Source organism: Pinus tabuliformis, chromosome 3_1 (assembly GCF_031772625.1).
Source record: "Pinus tabuliformis cultivar Carrire ecotype Pingquan chromosome 3_1, CPIR1, whole genome shotgun sequence".
In the NCBI taxonomy this organism is placed as follows: domain Eukaryota; kingdom Viridiplantae; phylum Streptophyta; class Pinopsida; order Pinales; family Pinaceae; genus Pinus; species Pinus tabuliformis.
The window spans coordinates 547,116,737-547,141,584 of NC_142301.1; the positions used below are offsets into that span (position 1 = coordinate 547,116,737).

General features: G+C 39.7%; 1 pseudogene; it reads right to left on the reverse strand.

Moving 5' to 3' along the window:
• Positions 1-4,616: 4,616 nt before the first annotated feature.
• Positions 4,617-24,848, reverse strand: part of LOC149188193 (uncharacterized) — a 58,905-nt pseudogene continuing 38,673 nt past the window's right edge.

The window sequence follows — 24,848 nt, forward strand, 5'->3', positions numbered from 1 at the left end:
GCTTGCTTGGTTTCAAGAGACCATTTTACCTTGGCATCCTTCTTTAACATGTTGCTCAACATTCTTGTTAGTTCGGCTAAGTTTGGGATAAATCTTCTTAGGAAATTGATCTTTCCAAGGAATGCTTGCAACTCTTTTATGTTTCTTGGAAATGGGATTTGAAGGATGGCTTGAATTCTTTCAGGATCAATTCTAATCCCATCTTTTGAGATGATATGGCCTAGTAATTTACCTTCTTCAAGGCCAAAGAGAGACTTCTTGGGGTTCAAGGAAATGCCATATTTCCTACATGTCATGAATATTTGCTTTAGGTGTTTGAGGTGCTCTTGATCAGATTTGGAGAAAGGGGTAAGGTCATCCAGATAGACAACTAGGAAATCATGGATTTCCTTGGCAAATGCAATGTCCATTGCCCTTTGAAAAGTTACACCAACGTTCTTTAGTCCAAAAGGCATTTTAACATACTTAAATGTTCCCCACAGTGTGGTAAAGGTTGTCTTGTCTTGGTTGTCTGGGTGAACAAGTATTTGGTTGAAACCTGAAAAGCCATCAAGCAGTGAAATCCTTGATGACCCCACTACTCTTTGTAGAATGTGATCCATTTTTGGCAATGGGTAGTGGTCTTTTAGGGAGACTTGGTTTAAGTTTCTTAGGTCCACACATAGCCTAATCTCACTTGTCTTCTTTCTTGTGGGAACAAGATTCGACACCCATTCAGAAAATCTAATGGGTGCTATGATACCTGCTTCAAACATCCTCTTGACTTCCTTCTCAACCAAGGGGAGGAGCATGGGATTGATTCTTTAAGTTTTTGTTTGAAGGGCTTCTGATTTGGTTTTAAAGGAATGGTGTGTTGGATCACTGAGGTGTCATAGGACTTCAAGTCCTCATAACTCCAAGCACATACATCTTGAAACTCTTTGAACAAACCAACATATTTTGGTTTTTGATCAAGTGGCAGATTTTGAGATAGTTTGATCATTTTGGGCTTCTCTGTTGTCCCAATTGTAGAGCTATAAAAAGGGTCTCTTTCACCTCTAATTACCTCACATTAATATGTCAATCCGGGAACGTTTGGTTATTTCAAAGAGTGACTCAATCCGAGGCTATTTGTCAAAGTAATGCAAGTAGTACAACATCCTACAAAATACAAGAATAAACTGATGCTTGTCTATAACTAAGTTCCTTCAAATGACTAAAGCACACACTCTCAAAATATCAGTCAAGGGTCCGACAGCAGTAGTCCATCCCTTTGGAAACTGATGGAAAAGGAAACTAGATCATGGATCACGGGTCTGGGAGCAGGGCAGTAAATGCAGAGGCTCACTACAGCCATAGATCGTCTCTCACACCAAATGCTAGTAAATGAAACGACAGATAGAAATGGAACGGAAAATAGGAAATTAAATAGTAAATCTAGAAAGGAACAACAATTCGTAAAATGGAACAACAATTCTGAAATGGAACAACAATCACTAAAACTAAACCTCGCGAGTAACAATCACACTTTATACTATCAACTCAAAAGCTCTTATCGTAATCAAAACTCCAATCTTTCATTCTCAAAGAAAATCACACAATCCACTAAAGGAACAACAATAATTCTCAATTATGGAACAGCATGTGAAAGTCATACACACAACATTCTAAGAAAGTAATCTGACTTTAATCCCAATCATCAACAGGAATTATAACTGTGTTTCCAAATGGAACAGCATGAACTCTGAATCATAAAGAACACTCCTTTCAGATAATTACCTTAACACACATACTTAGCATAGAAGCTTCATAACACAAGGATAACACTGTTCAGTTGAATCCAATAAGATTTCATCCACTCTGAAAGTATTGATAATATAATGTAGAGTCAATGGAAAGAACATTAATGAACGAATCTTAGCAAAGCATGTAATGTAACTTATAAAGCATATCAGATTACCAACTAGTGATGATAAGCAAACCACGCAGAAATCAAATCGTAGTGATACAGAAGCAAGTGTCCTCTAGGGCCGGGCCCTTAGCCTCAAGGGTACACCACTTTAAGCTAATCCAGATGCGAAGATGAGATAATCACCAAGTTTACATTAATGCATAAAACAGAAAGTACAATGAGCCAAGTTCAACAAAACTCGATGATCAAAGTTAAGTCTTTGACAAAACGTTACATAAAAGCCTCCTCTTAGACTAACAGTGCCGCCCCTTTATATAAGGATAATGGTGGAGATGTCTAAGTGGTAAGGTAAATAAAGCAGCGATCCCTCAGGATCGAAGATCTTGAGGGATTCACAAAACTGTTAATCTCTAATCACTTCTTTCTCTTCCGCCGAGCTGGTGCCTTTTCTTCCTTTTCCAGACCGGTTTGCTTCAGCTTGCTTTTCCTTGTTTGCACTCGGTCCTTCGTCAAAGGGACAACAATTACCCTGTTTTTATCTTCTTCTTTGGAACAATAGCTCCTCATTTCTACCCTTTCCTGCACAGGAAAATGACAATTATCAGCAGATAAGTCTTTGCATACTAATTTCACGTATTCTACCACAATTCACTATTGTTTTCCTCATTCATGATGTGAAATATTCATAAGTCCTATTGAAAAGCCACTAAAATGATCATTAACAACATACCTTTTTAGTACTCCACACACTCCCCTACTTACCCTGTTTCATGCCCTCATGAAAATGTTGTAGTTGACATGTAAAGCAGTGAGAGAGTAGGCTGGAGAAGGAATCTCATGTGGAGGCCTACAACCATGGTGAGTGACTAGGTAGTCAAAGAACTGGCCTGTTTGACCCTCAGGCATCTCATATAGGGCTTGATATACGGGTGCAGGGTGCCAGATAATTGGACTGCGGAATCTATATCCTAACCAAGATGGCCCTGCCCTCAAAATACTTTCGCCATAGAGGTTCAAACGATTGGCGGCTAACTGAAAATTCTCATACTTAAATGGCTCCCTGAGCTGGATGTTTGGATTAGAGGTTCGGTACCGGAATTTGGCTGCATCAATGATGAGGTCTTTGATAGAAATAAAATATTCTAAACTTTGGCGAATGAGTGCCTCATGCATGGGTCCTAATATTTCAATGACACCCGGAGTTCTCATAAGGTTTCTATGTGCTCTCCATAACTGCGCTGGGTCCCTAGGCTCAGCCCTTACCCATAGGTCTAGGCCATTTTCCTGTCTCTGAAAAGTGTTATAGGCTTTGAGCCATTTAATCTGATTGACCCCGAATGAGATGAATGCTTGCAATTGAATGTCCCCAACAAAAGGGCCAGGGTTCAACTATGTTTCCTGATCTAGCACGAGGTTATGCAAATAGAATTCACATAGAAATCTCTGAACCTTCACTCCATAATGTTTACAACAATCTATAAAGTCATTGACAGTATTAATTTGTATTGGGGCACCTGCTTTAACAGCCTTTATCTTTAATTGCAAGTATCGCTCCAATAAAAACAAAGCATAGTTTTGGCAGGGGCCCTACATGCTAAAACGTCATTATATAAAGAAAACAAGGTATCCATCTGTTTGATAATAGTATCTATCCTACGGGTTACCTTTGCAACTTTCTCCTGTTCCTTTTCCCACCCTTCAAAGGCCTGGCTTTCAGATTGATTAACATTCCGTAGTTGCTGTTGGAGTTCTTCATACTTCCCACGAGGGATTGTCTGCTCTCTAAGCTTCTCCATCTCTTGTTGAGCCTCTTTTAATCCTTTGTGCAGAGTCCTTGTCTTTGGATCTCTTTTCCATGCATCAGTGGAGGCTGAGAGTTTTACCTGAACTTTCTTGTTTCGTTGCTTTGAGTTCAAAACCCTTATCACCCCTGAGGGTGGTGCCTCTGTTGGAATCTCCTTGTTGTCTTTTTCTATTTTAACACGAATACCGGCTGGCAGCTGTTCCTTTTCAAATGGAACAACAGTCTGTCCCTCAGCTTCATTTGGAACAACAGCTGGGCCTTCAGCTTGTTTTGGAATGTCAGCTAGGCCTTCGACTTCATTTGGAACAGCAGTTGGATTTTGGGCAGGGTTTTGATCAACATAGCGATTTTTAGTTCTCCGCCATTTTATCTAGCAGTTTCTTACTGCAGTGGTCATGTTTTTCTTACTGGCGGTCTTCCTTGTCCTCTGCCTTGCTTTCAGAATCCTGATCTGCTGGTGGAGCTGGGCTATTATGCTCAATAACCTCCTCTGTTCCTTTCGTAATTCTCTAATTTCCAACGTTTGTTAGAAGGAACAACAGGCTTTTTACTGCATCCTGGGCCTTGACTAGTCCCTTGATTTTTCTCCTGGGGTACTTCTTCACTATGTTGTGCTGGCTATTCTCGGGTAAGAACCCTAGCTCATTTCGTGGCTTCACTTTCTATTCTCACTTCTTCCGGAATTTCTTCTGGTTCTGTGGGAACAGATTGTTCCCTCTCAGTATCTCCTATCTCTTTTTCATCATGAACGGGCAGATTTCCTTCCTCTGCCTCTTCTGCATGTGGTTTTTCAGGTGCATCTTCTTCCTGGGGTTTGTCGCGGAGGTATGGTGGAGTGGAAGGTTGGCCATACTCACCCATATTGGCCAATATTATGGCCAATTCCTCTTCTCCCACTGGGTCCTGTGGTGGGATACCTCCCTACTGTCCCATTTCCTCCTCCTGCCTGGATTGTCCATCTTCTGCCTCAGGATGCTCAATTTCTATTTCAGGGTTCTCGGCTTCTATCTCAGGGTGTTCAACTTCTGTCTCAGGGGGCTTGGCTTCTGTCTCAGGGTGTTCAACTTCTGTCTCAGGGGGCTCGGCTACTTCATCATTTTCTTCTTCGGATCGCTTAGCCTTCTCGGCCTCCCCTTCCTTTTCTCCTTCAACTTGTTCTTCTTCTATCTTTGGTCGTGTGGGTTGTTCATCCTCAATTACCACTAGCTGGCTAGTGCTTTCCTGGAGTTTTTCCAGCCTTCCTCTTATTCTGGCTATCCAGACTGATTTTCTGCATTTCTCTAGCTGTTCCGGTGTCTCAGTGTCATGCTTCCGTTTTGCTGACTCCTGGCGGGTTTCTGGTCATTCGGATGTGCTTGCAACAGGTTTTTGTTTTCTTAATTCTCTACATTTTTCCAGTCGTTCTGGTGTGCTTAGATTATGTTTACATTTTGGGGAAGGTTCTATCGCTCTCCCCTCGATTATTGCAATTAATTCTTTCCAGCTGCTTTGCTGCTGGGTGAGACTATGACTAACTATTAGTTGGATTAATCCATGGTGGCTGACAACTGATTCTAGGCTTCGTGCGGCATCATGGAGTAAAGAATTCAAAAGTGCAGGAAGGTTTACAGAGCATTTCTGTTTTAAAACAGCTAAGAGTTTAAGCTGTTGCGGCCTTATCACGTCTTTTCTCCCCTGGCAGGTGATGTAGCTTTGCAATGTTCTTGCTAGTTCCGCCCAGGGTTCTCCTAGCATTGCTGGCAGGACTCCCTTCCCTTTAACTGTTAAGCTCTGGCCTTCGTCCTGGAAAATTTCCATGATCTTCTGGAGTCTTTCCTTCTTCAATGTCCATACGGGTCCGGTGGCTGGTAGTCCCGAGACTTCGACAATTGTATCGTCGGTGACTGTTATTTGCTTCCCCCACACCGTGGAGTGATCCTCCTGCAGATTATACAAAAATTCCATTGCTACTGTTTCATTTGACTCCTTCATGCGACTGAGATAAGTCAGCCACCCTGCTCTTTCTAGGATCTCCCGAGCAGCAGTGGAGACTGTCAACTTTTGTGGTTCGCTTCGAACTGCCCTGCCTCCCATGGTTTCACTGTGAATTCACAATGGAACAGCAGCCGCGTGTGCTGTTTGAAACACAGAGAGAGTAGTAATCGTCGGATTTGGAAAAAAACACAGAGTATGCAACAGAAATGAGTTATGAACAACAACTTGTATATAAAAAATAGAGATGTCATGTCGTTAAACCATGCCATTTCCTAGTATGCTATCTTTCCCGAATAATGAGCTGACACATAACCCGGGGAATCTTGAGGTGAACCTCCCCCCCGCAATGAGATAGGCTGCCCCAGCCATCAAAGAAAGGATCGGCACCCCGATCTATAACCAAGTCATAAAGGAACATCGTATGAACATATGCCATATTTAGAAAAACAATTGTTTGCCAAAATCGAGGCGTAAAGTTGGATCACATATTACGTAAGAGGCTGCTGTGATATGATGCGAGGCCAGGGATAGGACGTCTATCGTACTTGCCAAATCTGAAGTGGTCATTGTCACCTCCTTTGCCATGATTGGTGTAATAAATGTCCATGCGGTATATAAATCGGGAGATAATATATGATTAGTGTCTAGGATATAAGAGACAAAAGAGTATTAGTATCCTGCCTATTGGGGTAATTAATGTGACCTCAATACCATTAACAGTGCTCTGCGGCCGACAGGTGTCCATAACCTTGGCAGAGTTGTTTATTTCACCCGCGGAACCATGATCCTTTGTGTGCATATTAAGGAATGCAATGTCAAAGTGTAGGTCATTATGCTGGCTTGGTAACCAGGTAGCCATAATGCCATTCACGAGGAGGGGGCGAAAAGTGGGCAGGCCGGCTCATGATGAGACCTCATGTTCCAAGGTTTTTTCTTTTACTATACCTTTTGGACCATATCCCTGGTGTGGTGGCCATAGTGGGAATGCCACTTCGCTTCCATCCTCATGATCATGGTAGGCTGGCTCTTGATGAGACCCCCTATCCTGCATTTGACAATTTATAATTCATTTGCTTTTTGTTTCTCTTTTTGATAAAGTACTATTCCTTATATATCCACAAAGGGTGGTTCAACACTCCTTAAGAGTAGGAATGGTGGAAGAAGTCTCATCATCTCAATAGGAGGATATAAACCCTTTGCTCTTATTCTTGAACAAAATCAAAGAAAAGAATGGCATGATAAAAGATAACCAATCAGGGCAAGATTAGTAAGACAATGATAGCAAAAGATAAGTACATCATTCCTTCTGTCATCTTACGAATACATAGCCTTATAAAGATAGCGATTTATAATTGCCTGATTTCAGTGTGTTGTGATTTGGATTCATTGCATAAGTGCATTTCTTTGTCTCTAAAAGACTTTGAAAGAATAGGGGCAAGAAGCATCCTTACTTAGACCAGCAAGAGGTTAGCTATGTCACAAAGAGAGAAGAAGTATACTAGATGAATAAAGGAGCATGAGTTCAAAAAGTGCAAATGCCATTCCTTTGAAAAAGAAATAGCAGAACACAGCAATGCCATTCCTTTTGAAAAAGGAACAGAAAAAATCAAAATGTGTTGTTCCTTTTGAAAAGGAACAGCAGAAAATCCAAATGTGTTGTTCCTTTTGAAAAGGAACAGCAGAAAATCCAAACGTGTTGTTCCTTTTGAAAAGGAACAGCAGAAAATCCAAACGTGCTGTTCCTTTTGAGAAGGAACAACAAAAAATCAAAATGTGCTGTTCCTTTTGAAAAGGAACAGCAGAAAATCAAAACGTGTTGTTCTGTTATGAAACCAGCTCAAGAAAAGATAGAAGAGATAGATCAACGCCTTAGAATTCAGCCTCTTCGAGGGGGCAACCTCCTTTACATTACATAAATGAACAATTCTTGGATGATACAAATGACAAAACCTCCTTTCTATATATAGGAGTCTAAGGAGTCACAATATAATCCAGCCGACCTAATAATAATAATATAAAGCCACAAAAATAACAATAGAGGGATTCTATGGGGCACAAATATGGGGGTAATAGGGGCACAACAATATAAATAAGGGGTATAACTACAATAGTAATGGGGTAATCACTAGTATTATAGGGACCCAACATGCCCCCCTCCTTCAAAAAAGTGTTGTCCTCAACGCTTGAGTAGTTCTGGATACTTCTGCATAAAATTCTCATCCTCCCATGTGGAATCTTCAGTGGATAAGTTCTTCCACTTGATAAGATACTCTGAAATTGATCGATTTCGTAGCTGTCGAGTTCTTGTTTCTGTGACTACTTTCGGTTCCAATATAATTTTTCCTTCCTCATCAAGTTCTGGCAATATTGTTTGAACTGGGAGCTTGTCGCCTATAACCTTCTTTAAACATGAAACATGGAAAACTGGGTGCAATCGAGAAGCTGCAACAAGCTCCAATTTGTATGCCATAGTACCAATCTTTTCCAACACCTTGTACGGACCATAATACTTTGGTGATAATTTATTATCCTTCTTAGCTTGCTTTAGGGACATTTGCTTATATGGTTGTAGCCGTAGGAATACCCAATCACCTACATCAAAACTTCTTTCACTGCGATGTTGATCTGCCTGTTGTTTCATTCTATTTTGTGCCAACACGAGGTTATCCTTTAAGAGTTGGAGGACTTGTTGTTGATGTTCGATGTGATGTTCCACTGCTTGAACCTTAGAATTTTCTCTTAAATATGATGTGATTGATGGTGGTTGGTACCCATAAAGTGCCATAAATGGGGTCATTTTTGTTGCTGTATGGAAGGAAGTGTTATACCACCATTCAGCCAGAGGCAACCATTTGACCCATTGTGTCTGTTTATCAGATACAAAGCAACGAAGATATCCTTCCAAACATTTGTTTACTATCTCAGTTTGCCCATCAGATTGAGGATGATAAGATGAGCTATGAGCTAACTGAGTACCCAGACAAGAAAATAATTTTGTCCAAAAATTTCCAGTGAAAATGGGATCTCTGTCACTTACAATAATCTTTGGGTTTCCATGTAGCTTTTGAACTGTTTCCATAAATGCAGTAGAAACTGTACTGGCTTTAAATGGATGTGATAATGCACAAAAGTGTGCATACTTGGTAAGTCTGTCAACTACCACCATGATGACACTCTTTCCCTCAGACTTGGGTAAACCTGTGATAAAATCCATTGAAACCTCCTCCCAACGTTGGCTTGGAATGGATAAAGGTTGTAATAGACCCGGTGTCTTAATTGTTTCAACTTTATTTTGTTGGCAAACCAAACATTCCGCCACAAAATTTTGAATATCTGATTTAAGGCCATCCCAAAAAAATTCCTTCTTAACCCTGTGGTAAGTTTTTAAAAATCCTGAGTGCCCTCCTAAGGGAGAAGTGTGCAATTCCATAAGAATCTTTTGTTTTAGCTGGGAATTCTTACAGAGGTATAAGCGATCTTTGTACCATAACGAATCATTTTGCCAGCTAAATGTATCAGAAGTACTGGAATCTTGTTGTAGCTTTCGAATAAGTGCCCACACTTCTTCGTCATTCTTCCATTCCTCCTTTGCTTCGTTTATCCAATCTGGTTGGATAATAGAAATGGCACACAACAATGCTTCCACATCCTCATCCTTTCTTGAGAGTGCATCTGCCACCACATTTTGCTTCCCTTTTTTGTAGATGATTTCAAAGTCATAACCCAACATCTTTGTGACCCACTTTTGTTGCTCTTCAGAGGATAATCTTTGTTCTAAAAAGTATTTAAGGCTATCATGATCCGTTTTTACCTTGAAGTGTCTTCCCATTAGGTAGGGTCGCCATTTCTTAAGTGCATGGAGTATTGCCAACATTTCCTTCTCATAAATAGCTTTGCTTAAAAACTTTCCCTTGATTGGACGACTTTCAAAAGCAATGGGTCTTTCATCTTGCATTAGAACAGCACCAATTCCATTTCCTGAAGCATCACATTCCACAATAAAGGTTTTTGTGAAGTCCGGTGTAGCTAAGACCGGTGCTTGGCACATTGCCTCTTTAAGATGTTTAAAGGCCTTTGTTGCTTCCAGAGTCCATGAAAATGAATCTTTCTTCAATAATGTTGTTAGAGGTGCTGCTATTCTCCCATAATTCTTAACAAACTTGCGATAATACCCTGTCAACCCAAGAAATCCTCGCAGATGCTTTATGGATGTGGGGATTTTCCATTCCTTAATGGCTTTAATTTTGCTAGGGTCTACCTTAACTCCTTCATGAGATACAATATGACCCAAATATTCCACCTCCTGGACTCCAAAGAAACATTTGGATCTTTTTGCATATAATTGTTTCTCCTCCAATAGTTGTAGCACCTTGTCAACATGTTCAACATGATCCTTCCAAGACTTGCTGTAGATTAGTATATCATCAAAAAATACTAACACAAATTTTCTAAGGAATGGTTTGAAAATTGAATTCATCAAACCTTGAAATGTTGAAGGTGCATTGGTAAGGCCAAAAGGCATGACCAAAAATTCATAATGACCCTCATGAGTTCTAAATGTCATTTTCGGAATGTCTTCAATCTTCATTCTGATTTGATGATATCTCGAACGAAGATCCAACTTGGTGAAGTAAATTGATCCATGCAATTCATCCAGTAATTCATCAATGACAGGAATGGGGAACTTATCTTTAATAGTGAGCTTGTTGAGCTCCCTATAATCTGGACACATGCGCCATGATCCATCCTTCTTGTGCACCAATACTACTGGAGCTGAGAAAGAACTTTGACTCGGTTGAATTATACCAGCCTCTAGCATTTCTGCAACCATACGTTCAATTTCACTTTTTTGGACATATGGATATCTGTACGGCCTGATGTTTGGAGGAACACTTCCTGGAATCAGATGAATAGCATGATCATGATCACGCATAGGTGGGAGACCTTTGGGAGTCTCAAATACCTTGGAATGATTGTCCAGGACTTTTTGGAGATCTGGAGAAATAGATGATTCCAATGTGGAAACATCTAGCGAACATAATTGTGCAATTACACCTCTTTGCTCCTTTTTTAGAAGCTTTGTCATGCCATTAGAGCTGATTATCTTTCCTGGTTTCCCTGCAATACCCCTTAATTCAACTTCCTTTCCTTCCACAGAAAATTTCATGAAAAGTTCTTGAAAATTAAAAGCTATTGTACCCAAGGATTGTAGCCATTGGACTCCTAGTACAACATCAGCACCTCCCATTGGAATGGAAAGCATTGGGCTAGTCAATACATATTCTCCCATGGATAGCTTGATATTATGGCACTTTCCAGAACAATTTATTGTTCCTCCATTTGCAATCATCACTTGACACTCTGGTGCTGGATATAGGAAGCAATTCAATTCTTTTGCTACCCTACAATGAATAAAATTGTGGGTGCTTCCTGAATCAATCAACACTATTACCTTTTTCTTCTTGATTTGTCCTTCTATCTTGATGGTTTGAGGAGTGGTAATTCCCGCCAATGCATTACAAGATATGGTCGGATTTATTTGTTCTTCATCTAGGCTTTGTTCCTGGAATATATTCTCTTCTTTTGACCTTTCTTGCTCCTTTTCTTCTTCCTCTTCACAATCTATGTAGAATAATTTCTTCTCAGCACACTTATGACCTTTTGTGTATTTGCTATCACAATTGTAACAAAGCCCTTTTGCTCTTTTTTCTTCCAATTGTTGTGGTGTCAACCTTGTAGGTTGTGGAAGACTATGGGCAACAACACTTCCGTCTTTATAGTTGTGAATGGTATGCTTCCTAGTTGCCATAATTTTGCTTTCCATTTTTCTTGCTAACCTGAATGCCTTCTCTAATGAATCAGGTTCCCAAAGGCGCACATCATGTTGGATATTATCCTTTAAAGACCCTATGAACACATCAATCCTATGCTCCTCTGGAATATCTTTTACCCTTATGTTCAATTTTTGGAACTCCTCAATGTGCTCCATTATTGAACCCTTTTGTTTGAGACTTATCAATTGGCTAAAAAAAGTGTTGCTTTTTGTATCCTCATAATGTGCTATCAATTCTTCCGTAAAAATTGCCCAAGTGATAAATTTTTTACGAGAACAAAGCCATTGATACCATACAAACTGATTTGGTTCCAAATATAAAGTTGCCATACGTACCTTTTGTGTGTTTTGCACATTATTGAGATCGAAGAATTGCTCCATCTGTAATATCCATGTGGCGGGATCCTTGCCATCAAACTTCCTCATATCGATTTTTGGAATGTGGTGATTCTTCGATCCAACATTAACATCTATGGAATCATGATTAACATTTCTTTTGTTCTCATCATGAGTTTCCTTTACTACCTTTTCACCATTAGTAAGTATTTCTTGTAGAAAATTAGTCAAATCTGTCTTCAAATCTGCCATGCCTGTCTTCAAATTTGTGTTCAAATCTATCTTCAAATTGTCCATCTTAGCTTCCACGCCATTTATCTTAGCTTCCACACCATTTATCTTAGCATCTGTTAACTTTTGTGAGTGTGACATTTGTTGCACTTGTTCTTGTAATTTTGATATATCATGTAGCATTTCTTCCTCTTCTTCATGAGTCATGCTAGAGCTTTCAGGTTCCTTACTAGGTGTTTGCATTTTCTTTCCTCGAGGCATCAGTTACTGATAATAATGCTCTACTATGCCCTTTGAATTCCTTCAAAATAAATTTTCAAACCAAGCTTAAGCAAAAATTTAAAAAATCTACACACCTTTTTTCACTTTGTAGGAGATCGATATTGCCTCTGATGTATCTCTGTACTTTCCAGTCATCTAGTTCTGAAATTGTGACCTGTAGTAGCTCTCTGTGTCCTCTTTCCAATGCCACAAGTCTGACCCAAATTGGATTCTCCAAGGAAGAGTTATGTGAAATCTCCCACCGTGACTTGATTATAGACTAGTTCAGTAGAGCTAACTTGTACGACGTGCTGCGAGTCACTGTTTCAAACTTTGGATCTAAAAAACACCCACAAGAAACTATAGTCTGTCCTCTTTCTGTACCTTTTTATGAAATTTCAATCCGATCCTCAGAGAGAAAGTTATGACGATTTTCCCTAGGTCATCTGTTTTGAATGTAATTCATGAGTCTGCAAAAAGACCAACTTCCTCAGATCATATCTCCAAAAATATCGGCGAAAAGCTCTGACATTTGGATCCAAGGTTCATCGCCAATTCTTCTCAAATGGGTTTTTTTTGCGACTTTTGAAACGTCACAGAAAAAAAGTTATAGCTAAAATGCCACGATGACCTGTTTGGAGCAGCGAAACCCTAGAATCCAAAGCTCTGATACCAAATGTTATGAAACCAGCTCAAGAAAAGATAGAAGAGATAGACCAACGCCTTAGAATTCAGCCTCTTCGAGGGGGCAACCTCCTTTACATTACATAAATGAACAATTCTTGGATGATACAAATGACAAAACCTCCTTTCTATATATAGGAGTCTAAGGAGTCACAATATAATCCAACCGACCTAACAATAATAATATAAAGCCACAAAAATAACATAGAGGGATTCTATGGGGCACAAATATGGGGGTAATAGGGGCACAACAATATAAATAAGGGGTATAACTACAATAGTAATGGGGTAATCACTAGTATTATAGGGACCCAACATGTTCCTTTTGAAAAGGAACAACATAAAATCAAAACGTGTTGTTCCTTTTGAAAAGGAACAGCAGAAAATCAAAACGTGTTGTTCCTTTTGAAAAGGAACAACAGAAAATCAAAACGTAATGTTCCTTTTGAAAAGGAATAGCAGAAAATCAGAACGTGCTGTTCCTTTTGAAAAGGAACAGCAGAAAATCAGAACGTGTTGTTCCTTTTGAAAAGGAACAACAGAAAATCAACAAGTGTTGTTCCTTTTGAAAAGGAACAGCAGAAAATCAAAGAGTTTTGTTCCTTTTGAAAAGGAACAGCAGAAACATGCAAATGCCATTCGGCAGAAAAATTGAAAGTTTGAAAAAAAAGATTATGTACAAATTGTGAAAAGAAATAGATTGCTTAATGAATTACGGGTGAGGAAGATTTCTCTTCCTCACCTAAGATCTCCATATCAGCGTCTCTGCATAGCTGTTGGCAGAAGGATTCCCGAGTGAGTGGTTTACAATAGAGACGAACTCGGTGGCCATTCACTTTGAAGGTATATCCAGACCCGTCAATGGTAGTTAAAGTGATGGTCCCATTGTCGTGTACCTTCTGGATTTCGTATGGTCCTAACCAACGAGTCTGGAGTTTCCCAAGGAAATCCTGAAACTGAGAGTCATATAATAGGGCCCAATCTCCTTCATGAAAGACTTTGTTTTTGATAAGGGTATCATGCCATTTAGCTCGCTGCTGTTGAACCAATGTTGTATTTTGTAGTGTGGAGAGCCTGATTTCGTCCAATTCATTGATCTATTGTAGTCGATTAATCTGTGCCTCAGTTAAATCTAAGCCGACTTCCGATGTTGTTCGTAATGTTTGGATTTCAAATTCTATAGGGAAAATGGGTTGTTTTCAAAACACTAGTTGATAAGGTGAGTAACCAGTGGTGCTTCTCCATGTTGTTCTATAGGCCCAAAGTGCTTCTGGTAGTCGGGCAGCCCAGTCACGCCTATGTGAGGCAATGGTTTTTGTTAGGATTGATTCTATTATCTTATTGATGCTTTCTACTTGTCTGTTCGCCTGTGGGTGATATGGAGTAGTAATTTTGTGCTGGACATGATAATTATTAAGTGTTGCTGCTAATCTATGGCTAGCAAATTGTGGTCCTCCGTCTGTGATTATTTCCCTTGGAAGGCCATAACGTACAAATAGATGGAAGAGGAACTGTATAACAGAGTCTTCTGTGGCCCTAGGCAATGCTTCTGCTTCAACCCACTTGGTGACATATTCTGTTGCCACCAAGATATATGTTCTCTGACTTGATGAGGGGTTGATGGGTCCAACGAAATCAAGAGCCCATCGCTCAAATGGTTCGATGAATAACTGAGGTTTAAGGGGCATCTCATCAGCTTGACCAGGACGTCCTGCTCGCTGGCAACTGTCACAGGCTTGGACAAATTTCTTTGCATCTCTGAAAATCGCGGGCCAGTAATTTCTTGTCTGTAATACTTTGTGTCCCGTTCTACGCTCAGCGAAGTGTCCCCCACATGGTCCGTTCTGACAGGCTTTTAGAATGTCAAAGATTTCATCTTCTCGAACACATCTCCTAATATGCATGTCTGCCCCTGTATCAAACAAATAGCCCCCAATCTAGGAAAATCGAGTACTCTTCTGAACAATCTGTTTTCGCTCATTAGGGGTTAAGTGTTTTGGTAGTTTTCCTACTGCAAGGTAATTGGCAACATCAGCATACCAGGGTGTTCGAACGGTAACAGCAAACAGATGTTCGTCCGGAAATTGATCTTCAACTGCTGCTGCATCAACTGGCTTTGGCATTCTTAAGAGAAAATCGGCTACAAGGTTCTCTTTGCCAGGCTGGTCCTTGATTGTGATATCGAATTCCTGCAATAAAATCAACCATATAGTTATTCTGGCATTTGTGACGGGCTTATTTGCTAAGTATTTTATGGTGGAATGATCCGTATACAAAATAACAGAATAGCCTGTAATATAATGTCTAAATTTATTGACAGCATGTATTACAGCTAGGAATTCCTTTTTAGTAACAGTGTAATTTAATTCAGTAGGGGATAAATTTTTGCTGATATAATAGATAGCATATGGTTTTTTATCTTCTTCTTGGCCAAGGACTGTGCCAATGGCTGTATCTGAGGCATCAGCTGATATTTGAAATGGCAGGTCCCAGTTTGGTCCTCGCGGGACTAGGGCTGTAGATACAAGCTTCTTTAAATCCTTGAAAGCACGTTCACACTTGTCTGTCCAAAGAAAATCAACATTACTAGTTAGTGCATATAAAGGTGCAGCAATATGTGAATAATGTTCTATAAATCATCTATAATATCTAGAAAATCCAAGAAAGTTGCGTACCTCTGTTTGAGTAGTAGGAGTGGGAATAAGCAAAAGTATTTGGATCTTGGCCGGGTCTACCTAAATTCCGGCTGCTGAAATATAATGTCCTAGAATAAGTCCTTCAGTCATCATCATGTAACATTTTTCGTGATATAAGCAGAGCCTGGTAGCTATACAGCGTTGTAGGACTTTTTCTAGGGTATTTAGTGTCGGATCAAAATCATCTCCATAGGGTGTAAAGTCATCCATATATACTTCAAGTCCATCATTTATTAGATCTGCAAAAATGCTAAGGATGGCCCTTTGGAATGTGGCGGGAGAATTACATAGGCCAAATGGTAGGACTCGGTAGGAAAATGTCCCGCAAGGACAAGTGAAAGTTGTTTTGTCTTGGTTTTCAGGGGCAATCTGAATCTGATTGTATCCACTGAAGCCATCCAGAAAGGAAAAGAATATTTTTCCTGCCAGAGTATCTAGCACTTGGTCTATGAATTGGAGTGGAAAGTGGTCTTTTTGTGTTGCTTTATTGAGTTCTCTGTAATCCACACAAATTCTCCATTTCCCATTCTTTTTTGGTACGACCACAAGTGGAGAGACCCATTTACTGTCAGAAATAGGATTAATAAAATTAACATCTAACAGTTTCTGAAGCTCTGCTTTAACCACATCTTTTAAATGAAGATTAAGTCTTCTCTGCGGTTGATAGACGGGTCTAGCATCTTTTTCTATATAAATGTGGTGTGTACACAAATGTGGGTCTATTCCTTTCATATCAGGGTAATCCCATGCAAATGCCTATTGATATTTTCTTAATACATGGATTAGCTTAGTTTCTTCTTCAGGTGTGAGGTTGGCATTGATATTTAAAGTTTTTCCCGGTTCAATTTCCACAATTTTACTATTTGCGATAGAAGTAACAGGTATTGTTTGATCATATGTGTCTTTCAGAGGATCTTCCTCTAATTTATTATCAAATGATGCTTCTATCATTTGACATTGTGTGCAGGATTCAATTCGACTGATGAAATTATTAATGGCATCATCTTCTGTTTGATCTTTAGAATCAAGTGCCTCTTGCAACGTCAATGGAGATCTAATGTTATTAGTAAGGTATGATACAAGATACTTGTTAGTTCTAATTATTGTGAGACTTGGCTGCGCTGGAGCGTATAGAACCAAATTCTTAATATCGGGTCCTCTAGTTATGGTCATATTTCCTTGCCGGCAACCAATGTAAGCATCGGCAGTGGCAAGCCAAGGCCTTCCTAGGATTAGCGGGTGTCCATCAAGTCGGGTTTTTGGATTAATTATCAGGAAATCGGTCGGATATTCCCAGGAGTCTACAGAGACCATGACATCGTGTAGAGCACCTTCTCGTCTAATCACAGATCGGTCAGCTAATTCTAACAAAGTAGAGGTAGGTTCCACAGATGTAATGCCGAGCTTTTGACAGGTGGTAGTTGTTAAAATATTGATTGCAGCTCCTAGATCAACTAAGGCATTAGACAAGGTCTGACTGTAAATTTGAACAGTTACAATTGGATTTCCTGGGTCTTCATATTTGATGGGTGTTTCTTTCCCGGATAAGAGATCAGATAAAGTGCCGACTACTTGGACTCTTGGATTAGTTGTTATATTCCTCCTTGGTTTCTTTATGCACAATTCTTTAATAGTTTTTGCATATATAGGAATGTCTTGAATGGCTTGGAGGAACGGGATTTTTATGTACAAATTTTGTAATTCCCCCAGAATGTCAAAGTCAGGGTACTGTAAAGGTTGAGGTATGACTAATCGTTATGGGAATGGGGGAGAGGATGTGGTTGCTTGATTATGAGACTGCTGATTATTTACATCCTCTCGTTGCAATTGATGTTATCTTACTAACTGATCTTCATTATGAACTGTTTTATCTCCCTCATTTTGAATGATACGTCCAGATCGTAATTGAAGATCATTACACTCCCGCAGATCAAGTCCTATTTCTGGTGACTCAATGATTTGAAGAGATTGGACTAGTCTGTTATTTGGATTGCGGTTGGGTTGGGCTGGGAGCTGCGGTCTCAAATTAGACTGGGAATTTTGTTGTAGAGCTGGAAGAGTAGGTTGAGGGAGCGGAATAGTTCCTACTGGCTGTTGCATCGGTCTTTGCCAGTTCGTCTGCCAGGATGAATTTTGTGAAATAGGGGGAGTCCATTGCGGAGGATATGGGCTATTTTGCCAATATGGTGAATTATAAGGGAAATTCGGCCAACTAGATTGATTTGGATGATTTAGCCATGGGTTTGAAGAAGGAAACGGTGGTGGTGACCAATTTGGGAATGGGGGTAGGGGCTGATTTTGCCACATATTATATTGTTGAGCGTTATATTGTGGAGGCTGAAAAGAAGAGGTTGGGTCTGAAAACATACCAGATTGTCTTTGCTGCCACTGGCGGTGCTGGTTGATCAAGTACACTGATTCTGGTTCTTCCTCTGCTTCCTTATATACTGCTTTTAATCCAGGAAGTGAGGGGAAGCTTCCATAAGATGATCGTTTGTACAGATGTCACATGTTTGGAATGTATCCAGTGGACACTCCTTGTGGCTATGTTTTTTTCTGCATCGGGGGCAGAAGATTTCCAAATTCTGTTCTGCCTCCATCTGCTTCTGCTTGGCCTGCAAAATATCAAGTTGTGTAGTTAGTGTCCATAGAATATGAGTTTTAAAATTTTCTAGTAAATTTCCAATCTCCACACGCGTTACTCCTTCTGTTGCTATCTTATTGTCTCTTGCAAACCGATCATATTCTGCCGGTTTAATTCTTGTGCTGCCTCTCGAACTCCTGATACATAGATCAATAATGTCAACAAAATTCTCTTGATAAATATCCCCTTTTCCCATAATGTTTAATGTTTCGATCCACTGTTCTTTCATGCCCCTTATCAATGCAGTTTTTAACACATTATCAGGTAAAGGTAGTGATTCATAAGGAGATCTTTGTAAATTATATTGAAAACGTTCCACATATTCCTCTAATGTTTCGTTTGGTTTGGCTGTCATTTGAAATATTTCATCTTTCAATTCTCTAGACATACAATAATCCGGATATTTTTTTAAGAAGGATTCTTTCATCTGATCCCAATTGTTGATGACCCCACCACCTAGTCCCATAAACCATCTTAGAGCAGCCCCTTTTAATTTTGAGGGGAATAATTTCATTTTTTTGGGATCAGTGGTGTAATCATATCCCCTACACAACACATCAAATTCGAATAAAAATGCATCTGGATCTTCTGATGTAAGACCGTGAAAGGTTGGGATATGTTGAAGAGGGATAGCTTTCATGGGTGCATTTGCTGCAGAATCCACTATAGGATATTGTAGTGTAGAGGTTTGAGTATTTGGCTGATTCTGAGCCATAGGATCAAATATGTGCCAATAACCTTCTGGGATATCTAGGAGGGTATTCCTAGGTTGAGAGGGAACGATTTTAGCAGGGACAGTTTTAACAGCACTTCCTTTATCTGGGATAAGAGGAATACCTGATGTTTCAGGGGATTGAATTCTTTCAACAATGATTTTCGCAGCACTCCCCTTATCTGGGCTGTTTATTGGCTGATCTGTTCCAATGAGAGATTTTGGTTCTTATGTTTCCCCTGTTTCTCCTTCTCCTTCACAAAAGTTACTGAAATTCCCTTCCTGCACTAGTTCTGGAGTAGAATTTCCAATTTCTTGATAGTCCTGCTCTTCAGTTTGACTATGCACCTCAGCAAAGGCTACAAATGGTGATCCTGTGGCCTGAAGGGAACTAGTAGGCTGCTTAGAAATGGTTTTCCTGAAACCTACTGATGGATGAGATTCTGTTTTCTTATAGATTTCATCTATGAAAGTTGTTCGGCCAAGGGTCACCGGCCCCTTGGCTTTTTCAGGTTTGGATGGGAGCTTGATATTCTTTTCTGGTTTTTTCTGCTTAGTCATGCACTCAAATAAACTGCTAAGTTCTATTCAATCAAAGCAAAAGCAAATCTGTTAGGAAAGTGGACAATGGAGCAAGGCTTTTACATGCTCCGTATGCAGGTTCTTACCTTTTGTTTTTAAAATCCAACTCTTTCCTAGCAGGTTCATACACCAGTCTGAAGAAACAAATGGCTACACTCTTTCCCCGGCAACGGCGCCAAAATATAGAGCTATAAAAAGGGTCTCTTTCACCTCTAATTACCTCACATTAATATGTCAATCCAGGAACGTTTGGTTATTTCAAAGAGTGACTCAATCCGAGGCTATTTGTCAGAGTAATGCAAGTAGTATAGCGTCCTACAAAATACAAGAGTAAACTGATGCTTGTCTATAACTAAGTTCCTTCAAATGACTAAATAACACACTCTCAAAATATCAGTCAAGGGTCCGACAGTAGTAGTCCATCCCTTTGGAAACTAATGGAAAAGGAAACTAGAGCATGGATCACGGGTCTGGAAGCAGGGCAGTAAATGCAGAGGCTCACTACAGCCACAGATCGTCTCTCACACCAAATGCTAGTAAATGAAACGACAGATAGAAATGGAACGGCAAATAGGAAATTAAACAGTAAATCTAGAAAGGAACAACAATGCTTAAAATGGAACAACAATTCTGAAATGGAACAGCAATCACTAAAACTAAACCTCGCGAGTAACAATCACACTTTATACTATCAACTCAAAAGCTCTTATCGTAATCAAAACTCCAATCTTTCATTCTCAAAGCAAATCACACAATCCACTAAAGGAACAACAATAATTCTCAATTATGGAACAACATGTGAAAGTCATACACACAACATTCTAAGAAAGTAATCTGACTTTAATCCCAATCATCAACAAGAATTATAACTGTGTTTCCAAATGGAACAGCATGAGCTCTGAATCATAAAGAACACTCCTTTTAGATAATTACCTTAACACACATACTTAGCATAGAAGCTTCATAACAAAAGGATAACACTGTTCAGTTGAATCCAATAAGATTTCATCCGCTCTGAAAGTATTGATAATATAATGCAGAGTCAATGGAAAGAACATTAATGAACGAATCTTAGCAGAGCATGTAATGTAACTTATAAAACATATCAGATTACCAACTAGTGATGATAAGAAAACTACGCAGAAATCAAATCATAGTGATACAGAAGCAAGTGTCCTCCGGGGCCGGGCCCTTAACCTCAAGGTTACACCGCTTTAAGCTAATCCAGACGCGAAGATGAGATAATCACCAAGTTTATATTAATGCATAAAATAGAAAGTATAATGAGCCAAGTTCAACGAAACTCGATGATCAAAGTTAAGTCTTTGACAAAAAGTTACATAAAAGCCTCCTCTTAGACTAACATTGTCGCCCCTTTATATAAGGATAACAACGGAGATGTCTAAGTGGTAAGATAAATAAAGTAGAGGGATTCGCAAAACTGTTAATCCCTAATCACTTCTTTCTCTTCCGTTGAGCTGTTGCCTTTTCCTCCTTTTCTGGACCGGTTTGCTTCAGCTTGCTTTGCCTTGTCTGCACTCGGTCCTTCGTCAAAGGGACAGCAGTTACCCTGTTCTTATCTTCTTCTTTGGAACAACAGCTCCTTGTTTCTACCCTTTCCTGCACAGGAAAATGACAATTATCAACGAATAAGTCTTTGCATACTAATTCCACGTATTCTACCACTGTTCACTATTGTTTTCCTCATTCATGATGTGAAAGATTCATAAGTCCTATTGAAATGCCACTAAAATGATCATTAAAAACATACCTTTTTAGTACTCCACACCAATGTTGTGTTCTTCTATAGTGGCATTTAAGGGCTGCATTTTTGGCTTTTTGGGATCATTTGCATCAAACATATCTTCTAATGGAGTAAGGCCAACAGGGAGAAAGTTATCTTTTAGATCAATGATCTCGACCTCTGTTTCGGCTATTTCTTCCAAATGCATTTGTTTCAGCTCTTCTATGTTTTCATTGTAAAAAACAGTTGGGTTTAGGATTTGTTTCGCTGTTACAGCTGTTACAGCCTGCTGATTTCCATTTGTTTGCTGTTGGGAGTCGTTCATGGCATCCATGTCAATTTTTATATTTTAAAACTCATGCTCAAGAGTGAGGAAATTGTTAATTTGTTCATCGCTTTCAAACACTTGCCAATCTTTAACATTATTTGGGACAGGAGGCCTATGTTTTATTTCAACAATGAAATGGTGATTTGGCTCAAAGGGAAGCTTGCATATGCTAGCAAAAGTGGCTAGGCTGTGAGCATGTATGTTATGATTTCTTGAAATCTTGGCAAGCTTGGATTTACAAAATGCATTGAGTATATTAGTGGCATCTGTCCTATATGCCCTCATTATACTGTCATTAGTAACAAAGTTACCTTTCATTTGTTGGATTACTAGGTCGGAGTCACCTAGAATAGACACTTTGGCAGCTCCTAAAGCTATGAGCAGCTTAAGGCCTAGGAGGAGTGCCTCATACTCGGTCATGTTGTTGGTGCATTTGAAATTCAGTCTATATGCATGACCTTGTGCATAATTGTTATGTGTGTTGTGGATCCATACACCTACCCCTGCTCCTAACTTATTAAATGAACCATCAAACTCTAAATACCATGTGATTTCTTGCTTGTGGTTAGTATTAAGAGTTTCAGTCATTTTAGGATTGGGCAGACCTGAGTCTCGTGTTTCGGGAGGTTCTTCTTGTGTGCTGGTTGCATTGGTTGTTGTGACAGTCTCATGGGTATGTGCAACCGATTCTTCATTGATGTGTGCTTGTTGTTCTAGAGCCAAAGGCTTGACGTCAGTTAAAGGGCAGCTATCATCATTAAACAAAATAAATGAGTCCATATCAGTGTGGATTGAGTATATGGGGAATTTTTGTGGCTTATCCTCGCTACTCACCATATATTTCATGAGTGTTTCTCTATATAGTCTTTTTGGTTGCCCAAAGACTGATATAGTGGCGTAAGAGAGGTCTAATTGGAGGGATCCTTGGAGTTTTCCCCCCCAAGATCTTGATAGGAGCATGCCATACTTTGGTGGAATGTCAGCAACCACCACATCGATGAGGATTGTCTTATTAGGATATTGGACTAAGGAGACACACAAGTCTTTGATTAGGCCTAAACACTTGACTTGACTTTAGTCAAAGGAGAATAAATCTTTGTATGGCCTGGTTATGTCAAGGTTTAGTCTTTCCATTACGATTTTGGGCATAAGATTGTGTGATGCACCTGAGTCAAACATTGCATTATGTAAAACTTTATCATGGATATGAAAACTGATATAGAATGGAAAAACTGCTCCATTAACTATTTTCCCATTGACTTCTGGGCCAAAGAGCAGCTATGGGTTATCATCTAAAATATTTACATCATCCTTAACCTGTGGCATTTGTAGCGATCTTTGTATTTGCTGCCTATAAACATCATGCTTGGCAAGTTCTGAGAGGGGGATGGATATCTTAAGTTTTCCAATCTCTGCCTCTAAATTAAATGGCTTTTCCAGTGGAGTCTTGGTGTTGATGATGGAAGATTTTTCTTTTTCATTTGAATTATCAGTGATTTTCTCTCGTTTGCCAGCGTTATGGAGAGTGATTACTTGCGTTTTTTCAGTTATGGGCAGGCTTTTTGGAACACTGTGCACATTTTCCTTTGAGGAAAAAGGCACGACAGGCTGCTTTTTAGAAGGTTGTTTGATAGTTATATCATCTATGGTTATGTACTGTGGGTTTGGGACAGATTGTTCAACGTGTTCTGTTATAACAGCCTTGCCTTTGATTTTATCGGGATGTTGTTTTTCCTTTGGTTTGATGGGCTTGGGCACATCAATCGTTCTGGTTCTTAGCTTATATTGCTTGTTTAGCTCATAAACGGCTGGGTCATAGGCTTGTTCAAAGTCGAAAGACTCTTGGGTTTGGAATTGATGCATATTATCATTATTTTGGTGTTCTTTAGTTAAGAAGACATGTTGTTTGTTCTTCAAACCCATTAGGTTTATGTGAGTGTCTTTGATAGGCTCATTAGCTGTTGATGTCTCAGCGTAATTTTCTTGGAAAGGAGGCCTTATTTCACGATCTGGCCTCACTCTTCCAGCGTTTGGGTTTTGATTCCTTCTGAAGTTCGGGTTCCTAACAGTGTTGGTTTGCTGCCCGTCCCATGATGATTTTTTCTCAACATTGTCCACTCTATCTACCAGCCTATGCATGCCACTGATAAGAGCATCCAACTTTCGGTCTATGGCTGAGGGTTCTTCCTTAAAGGTCGTTCTCCTCTCTGTTCTGGCTCTGTTTCTTTTGGCGATTAAATTTGCCTCCACAGTGACAGCCACATTTTGCATTTCGGCAAGGCTGTTAGGGGCTCTTTCTTTTAACTGGTAGGCCATATCTGAGTCGAAACCATCAGGGAATTTATACAAGGCAAGGTCAGGTGGAGGCCCTAAGTTCTGCGGTATTGCATTATAGACATTATTGAATCTTGCACAATAGTCCAAAACAGACTCTTGAGGGCCTCTTTTAATTGTATCGTATTCGGCTAGTATGTGCAACGTGTCTTTCTTTTTCTCCCATCTATTCATAAATGACTAGTATAAGGCTTCTGGGTTTGCTATGGAATTAGCTGGGAGTGCTCTAAACCAAGTACTGACATCGCCTGTCAAACTTTGGACAAAAATCTTCATTCTCACCCCATCATCGTCAATCTCATAGCTTTCAAAGTAATCTTGCATTTTATTTGTATGCTGAAAGGCTGTGCAGGCACTTGTTCCATCAAAATAAGTTATTTTAGTCTGGTAATCCTAAGGCATAGCCCCGAGGTTAGCAGGCAGCTGTAAAGGTGCATATCTATTAGCCATATTAACAGGTATAAGTGGAGCAATAGGGATAAACGGAACAGCTGGAACAACTGGGATAATAGGAGTAGCAGTGGTAGTATGCGCAGTGAACGAAGGTGTGGAAAAGGTGTTTGGAGAGGTGGATGAAGAACAAGGGGAACTAGGGGTTCAACGAAATAAAACTTTGACAGGGTTGGGAACACAGCTTAGCTGAACTATCTCAGGACTAGAATCAGCAAAATCCTCTTTTCACTCTAATTTCCTGGGGTTTCTTGGGATTAAATTGGGATTTTCAAAAATAGCTGGGGGATTTGGGTCTGGATTCGACCTGGTATTATGTGTTTTCTTCTTAGGAGCCAGCTTCT